Raw genomic sequence first — 7,650 nt, forward strand, 5'->3', positions numbered from 1 at the left:
AAATTTTCCATGGAAGGTTGAAACCTGGGGCTTCACCAGCCTGGTCAGTTACCAGGTTAAAGTCGATGTTGTTTGCTGTCAACCAGGTGGTACACAATCGAGAGTTGGGGCTGTCATCAGTTTGTAGGGTATGGAGTACGTTCCAGTATGGGCTCCAGGATTTCAGATGGGTGTGTGTTTTTTTTTATATCCTGTTGTCAGGGAGAATGCTTTGTTAGCTGTGAGCCAATGGTGTTCTCTGAGGGGGATGTTTTTCCTGCAGACATCAGAAGGTTTAATGTGAGCTAGCACAGGAAGCCACTCAAGCTGTATTAGTCTCAACATCTCCGAAATCATTCCCACCAGTACCCATTAGTTTCGATTAGGGATTCACTCTCATCTTAACATTGGCTCTGCTGTTTTGGAGCTGTTGCTGGTAGGTCAACATACGGTCAAGAGTGATGTAAAAGTATTTTGGTATTGGGTTGTGGGTGAATGAACTGGACATGAAGTACTTCCCTGGCCTTGAGTTGTTTAGGTGGAAGGCTGAAACAGCAGCCTTGGCAGCATTTAATCAAAGTCTCCTTTTCTGAAATAAAAACAAAGTGCTGGAAATACTCAGGTCTGGCAACATTTGAGGAGAGACAAACAGAGTTAACATTCGAGTTCAATATGACTTCTTCAGAATTCTCCATTTTATGAAGTAGGTTTCCAGAGAACATAGGCCTTCAGTGTGTTCTCTCAATGTCCTGGAGTTCTTTAGCCTGGAAAGCGAGGGCCAAGTTGTCAGCCTATGTGAAGTGCTGTGGCCTTGTGGGAGGGAAGTTGAACAGAACCACTGTGAGGACTGAACCCTGTAGAAGCCCACTGTTGGTATTGCGTAGGTAGATGATTTGATCTCCAAGGTGCACACAGAACTGTCAGTTGCTGATCTTGGAGCTGATTAATTGTAGGGCATTCAAACAGCAGCTGATTTTGGAGAGTTTCAGCGGCACACCTGTGTGCCAAACTGTGTCATAGGCACAAGATATGCCAATAAAAGCAGTTCCTGTCTTCATCGCTTCCTGAAAACTGACACAAACTCAGTATCAGAACATGGTCAGAGTTTTTGCAGCCTGTGCAAAATCTGCCTATAAGGAGGGGGGCATCACTGCTTTCAGGGTGAGACTCAGCCTGTTTAGCAGGAGCCATTCCAGGGCATTATGTCTTTTGAGAGCAAGGCAATGGAACAGTAGCTATGTGGGGTGTCATGTGGCTTCCCTAGCTTGGCAATGGCCACTAATTTGGATTAATGCCAGGTGTTTGGGGTGGTGCCTGTGCTGTGGGTGTTGGCGATTAGCTTTACGGGCCATTTCCCTCCCTGCGATCAATGTTCTTCAGGAATTCTGGGCAAGTCCCATTCACACCTTTTGCTTTACCTGACCAGGTGGCCATCAGGACTCTGTCCACTTCCTCTTCTGTGTAAGGCCTTGAGAAGTCAGTCAGCTCTGGGACAGTTTTGAGAAGCCTGCATCAAGGCTGTTTCTACGTTTCACTTATTTTCCTTGTTGGCCGATATCTTGAGTTTATTGGAAGCTGTGAAGCAACAGCATCAGCATTGATTCTGGGTCACTGGTTTGGTTGCTACTCCCTGTTCCCAGACAGCTAGGAATTTCCATGCCTTTCAGCTTGAGTCTGCCATATCCTCCAGATTCAATGCAGCATGGCCCATGCCTGCTGGCTAATTACACACTCAACAGGAGCACAAACAGCATGTGAGGCAGTCATGTGTTCCAGCTAACCTACAGCTCTTAATGGCAGCCTGTCCCTCTTAAAGAGAAGCTGAACTGAGTGAAAAGATACTGCTGCTATCTGTGCTGCAATCGGGGAGAAGGGAAATGGATCACAGCGGCAGAGAGAGGACTCCGAGGTTCTTCTTTATGACTTTGGAAGCCTTAATCATGGAGATGAAGAGGAAGAGAGATGCCATGTTTCTGTGGGGTCCCAGGAGGTCCTCATGGATCATCCACTGAAGGGAATGGGAGCAGGTGGCCGGGGAGATGAACTCCAGGGGCCTGACCTACAGAACCAGGCAGTAGTCCAAGAAGTTCAATGACCTCACATGGGAACTCAAGGTCAGTGAATACATGTTCACAGGACATCTCCTACCCATTGCTCCACCAACTTCTCGCTGCTCAATGTGCCACTGCCCCCACCACCCTCCCCATTACACTCCCTGGCACTCAAGACTCCTGGCAAACATTCAGATATTCCACCTCACCCTCACACACCTGACAATGATGCCACACCAACTTCTTGGTGCCTCTACATATCTCCAGTTATTCAGCAATGACAGGCACATCATCCAAACACAGGATAACACAATCACTGACATTCTGTCCTCTCTTGCAGCTCAAAGTTATCCACAACAGGAAGAATCAAAGCTGAATGGGTGAAGCCATGCACACCTTCCTTCCCCAAATCAGACGGAGAAAATGGTGCCACACATCATGGTGTTGACTGTGATAGAGCCCGTACAATTCGCTGTCACCAAGAACATTCAGGATGATGGTATGTTACTGCCTTATACCTCTCTCAACTCCCAGCTCACCCTCATTCTGCTCTCTGGCATGATTTGCAAGCTCCCGATAGTGTGACCATGGGCCTCTTGATTGCACTCAAGCCCCATATCCTTCACCCCTTCAGGTTTTATACTTTCAGATACCCAAGAATTGCAACCTGCCCAGTCACTTCAACTCCAGGAGGATGGCGAGAGCAACACTTCACTATTGAACAAGAAACATTGTCACTTGATCTGACACTCGTAGCCATGAGCTTTTCCTTCCACTGCACCATCCAAACCTGCACCCTCTACCACCTAGAAGGACAAGGGCAGAAGCTGCAGGGGAACACAATCAGCTGCACGTTCCACTCAAAGCCACACACCATCCTGACTTGTAACTATATCACCGTTCCTTCACTGTCGCTGGGTCAAAATCCAAGAAGACAGCTCACCACCACCTTCTCAAGGGCAACTAGGAATGAGCAATAAATGCTGGGCCAGCCAGCAACGCCCACGTCCTGTGAAAGAATAAAATAGATACTGGTACTGTGTGAACTTGAAACTAGTCAGAGTTGGGATCAGCATGTGGTGAGGCACCAGGCATGAGTGGGCAGCAGCCAGGCCAGAGGGAAAGGATAGCTTGTGTCCTTCATCAGAAGGTGAGCAGGCAGACCAGTTTTGCTACAGGAGCCTCAGATGAGGGCCTAGATGGGGCAGCCTACAGGAGAACTCTGATGAACATGCACACTGAGATGCAGGCCTGCCAGACAGTCTTATGTCATTTTCAAAGAGCATGGAAAAGTCTAGCAGCAATATGACACAGATCTTGGAGCCTCTCCTTTCCAGTGTGGAGGAGATGGACAATCTCATGACTGCACTTGGCTTATCAACACATCCCGGGTTCGTGAATAATCCATTATAGTAAGCAGGTGTTTCGATGGGAAAGATTCGGGGAAGGTCCTATTAGGTTGGAAATAGCAAATGTAACTCTATTATTCAAAAAGGGAGACAGAAAGCAGGAAGCTGCAGGCCAGTTAGCTCAACATCTGTCATAGGGAAAACATTAGAAACTATTACTAAAGAAGTTAGAGCAGGACACTTGGATAAGTTCAAGGTGATCAGGCAGAGTCAACATGGTTATGTGCAAGATAAATCATGTTTAACCCACTTATTGGAGTTCTTTGAGGATGTAACATGTACTATGGATAAAGGGGAATCAGTGGATGTGCTGTACTTAGATTTCCAGAAGGTATTTGATAAAGTGCCACATCAAAGGTTATTGCAGAAAATAAAAGCTCATGGTGTCATGTTGGCATGGATAGAAGATTGACTGGCTAACAGGAAGCACTTAGTAGGCTTAAATGGGTCTTTTTCAGGTTGGTAAGTTGTAACGAATGGCATGCCACAGGGATCAGCGCTGGGACATCAACTGTTTACAATTTACATAAATGACTTGGATGAAAGGATTGAAGGGATGGTTGCCAAATTTGCTGATGACACAAAGGTGGGTGGGAAAGTAATTTGTGAAGAGGACACAAGAGAGCGAAAACAGATATCGGTAGGTTATGTGAGTGGGCAAAGATCTGGCAGATGGAGTATAATGTGTGAAAATGTGAACTTGTCCACTTTGGCAGGAATAGAAAAGCAGAATATTATTTAAATGGAGAGAGATTGCAGAACTCTGAACAGTACAGAGTGATCTGGTTGTCCTGGTCCATGAACCACAAAAGTTAGTATCAAGGTGCAGCAAGTGATTAGGAAGGCAAATGGAATGTTGGTGTTCATTGCAAGGGGAATAGAATCTAAAAGTATGAATATTTTGCTACCGTTGTGAAAATGGCATTGAGGTAGAAGGGTAGCCATGATCTAACTGAATGGCAGGGCAGGCTCGAGGGGCCGATTGGTGTTTGCCTGGTCCTATTTCCTATGTTCCTAAATTGTACAGGGTAATGGTGGGACCACCTCTGGAGTGCTCTATACAGTTTTGGAAAATGTATAATTGCATTAGAAGCAGTTCAGAGAAGATGCACTCGACTGATTCCTGGGGTGAAGGGGTTATCTTATGAGTAAAGGTTGGACAGGTTGGGCCCGTCTCCAATGGAGTTCAGAATAAGAGATCATCTTATTGAAACGTATAAGATCCTGAGGGCACTTGGCAGGGTGCATGCTGAAAGGATGTTTCCCTGTGTGGGACAGACTAGAACAATTCAGACACAGTTCAAAGTAAGCGGTCACCCATTTAAGATGAGGAGAATTTTTTTCTCTCAAAGAGTCATTAGTCTGTGGAACTCTCTCCTCCAGAGAGCAGTGGAGTCTAGGTTATTGAATATTTTTAAGGCTAAGTTAGATAGGTTCTTAAAAATATAAATAAAAACAAAAAAACTGCGGATGCTGGAAATCCAAAACAAAAACAGAATTACCTGGAAAAACTCAGCAGGTCTGGCAGCATCGGCGGAGAAGAGTTGACGTTTCAAGTCCTCGTGACCATTTGACAGAACTAAATAGAAATAGGAAAGAGGTGAAATATAAGCTGGTTTAAGGTGTGTGTGTGTGTGTGTGGGAGGGGGAGGGTGGGTTGGGTGGGGGGAGAGAAATGGAGGGGGTTGTGGTTGTAGGGACAAGCAAGCAGTAATAGAAGCAGATCATCAAAAGATGTCACAAACAACAGAACAAAAGAACACATAGGTGTTAAAGTTGGTGATATTATCTAAACGAATGTGCTAATTAAGAATGGATGGTAGGGCACTCAAGGTATAGCTCTAGTGGGGGTGGGGGGAGCATAAAAGATTTAAAAATATTTAAAAATAATGGAAATAGGTGGGAAAAGAAAAATCTATATAATTTATTGGAAAAAACAAAAGGAAGGGGGAAACAGAAAGGGGGTGGGGATGGAGGAAGGAGCTCAAGACCTAAGGTTGTTGAATTCAATATTCAGTCCGGAAGGCTGTAAAGTGCCTAGTCGGAAGATGAGGTGTTGTTCCTCCAATTTGCGTTGGGCTTCACTGGAACAATGCAGCAAGCCAAGGACAGACATGTGGGCAAGAGAGCAGGGTGGAGTGTTAAAATGGCAAGCGACAGGGAGGTTTGGGTCATTCTTGCGGACAGACCGCAGGTGTTCTGCAAAGCGGTTGCCCAGTTTACATTTGGTCTCTCCAATGTAGAGGAGACCGCATTGGGAGCAACGAATGCAGTAGACTAAGTTGGGGAAATGCAAGTGAAATGCTGCTTCACTTGAAAGGAGTGTTTGGGCCCTTGGACGGTGAGGAGAGAGGAAGTGAAGGGGCAGGTGTTGCATCTTTTGCGTGGGCATGGGGTGGTGCCATAGGAGGGGGTTGAGGAGTAGGGGGTGATGGAGGAGTGGCCCAGGGTGTCCCGGAGGGAACGATCCCTACGGAATGCCGATAGGGGGGGTGAAGGGAAGATGTGTTTGGTGGTGGCATCATGCTAGAGTTGGCGGAAATGGCGGAGGATGATCCTTTGAATGTGGAGGCTGGTGGGGTGATAAGTGAGGACAAGGGGGACCCTATCATGTTTCTGGGAGGGAGGAGAAGGCGTGAGGGCGGATGCACGGGAGATGGGCCGGACACGGTTGAGGGCCCTGTCAAAGACTGTGGGTGGAAAACCTCAGTTAAGGAAGAAGGAGGACATGTCAGAGGAACTGCTTTTGAAGGTAGCATCATTGGAACAGATGCGACGGAGGCGAAGAAACTGAGAGAATAGATGAAGTCCTTGCAGGAAGCGGGGTGCGAGGAGCTGTAGTCGAGGTAGCTGTGGGAGTCGGTAGGTTTGTAATGGATATTGGTGGACAGTCTATCACCAGAGATTAAGACAGAGAGGTCAAGGAAGGGAAGGTAAGTGTCAGAGATGGACCATGTGAAAATGATGGAGGGTGGAGATTGGAAGCAAAATTAATAATTTTTTCCAAGTCCCGATGGGAGCATGAAGCAGCACCGAAGTAATCAACGATGTACCGGAGAAAGAGTTGTGGAAGGGGGCCGGGGTAGGACTGGAACAAGGAATGTTCCACATAACCCATAAAGAGACAGGCATAGCTGGGGCCCATGCAGGTACCCATAGCCACACCTTTTATTTGGAGGAAGTGAGAGGAGTTGAAAGAGAAATTGTTCAGTGTGAGAACAAGTTCAGCCAGACAGAGGAGAGTAGTGGTGGATGGGGATTGTTCGGGCCTCTGTTCGAGGAAGAAGCTAAGGGCCCTCAGACCATCCTGGTGGGGGCTGGAGGTGTAGAGGGATTGGACGTCCATGGTGAAGAGGAAGCAGTTGGGGCCAGGGAACTGACAGGAACCTCCCTGTTGCTTGCCATTTTAACACTCCACCCTGCTCTCTTGCCCACATGTCTGTCCTTGGCTTGCTGCATTGTTCCAGTGAAGCCCAACGCAAATTGGAGGAACAACACCTCATCTTCCGACTAGGCACTTTACAGCCTTCCAGACTGAATATTGAATTCAACAACCTTAGGTCTTGAGCTCCTTCCTCCATCCCCACCCCCCTTCTGTTTCCCCCTTCCTTTTGTTTTTTCCAATAAATTATATAGATTTTTCTTTTCCCACCTATTTCCATTATTTTTAAATATTTTTAAATCTTTTATGCTCCCCCCACCCCCACTAGAGCTATACCTTGAGTGCCCTACCATCCATTCTTAATTAGCACATTCGTTTAGATAATATCACCAACTTTAACACCTATGTGTTCTTTTGTTCTGTTGTCTGTGACATCTTTTGATGATCTGCTTCTATCACTGCTTGTTTCTCCCTACAACCACACCAACCCCCTCCACTTCTCACTCTCCCCCAACCCAAACCGCCTCCCCCACACACCTTAAACCAGCTTATATTTCACCCCTTTCTTGGACTCACTCAAGTTCTGTCGAAGGGTCATGAGGACTCAAAACGTCAACTCTTTTCTTCTCCGCTGATGCTGCCAGACCTGCTGAGTTTTTCCAGGGAATTCTGTTTTTGTTTTAGATAGGTTCTTGATTGACAAGTGAGTCAAATGGTACAGGTATAACCCCACCTCAGCAACCTAAGCCAGCAGCTGAAGTGGGAGTAGAATGCAAAGGAAAGGATTATGAGGCAGTAGTGGCCTGGAAAAGAGCAGCTTGGGGCGAGT

This window comes from Carcharodon carcharias (genome assembly GCF_017639515.1).
Source record: "Carcharodon carcharias isolate sCarCar2 chromosome 15 unlocalized genomic scaffold, sCarCar2.pri SUPER_15_unloc_2, whole genome shotgun sequence".
Classification (NCBI taxonomy): domain Eukaryota; kingdom Metazoa; phylum Chordata; class Chondrichthyes; order Lamniformes; family Lamnidae; genus Carcharodon; species Carcharodon carcharias.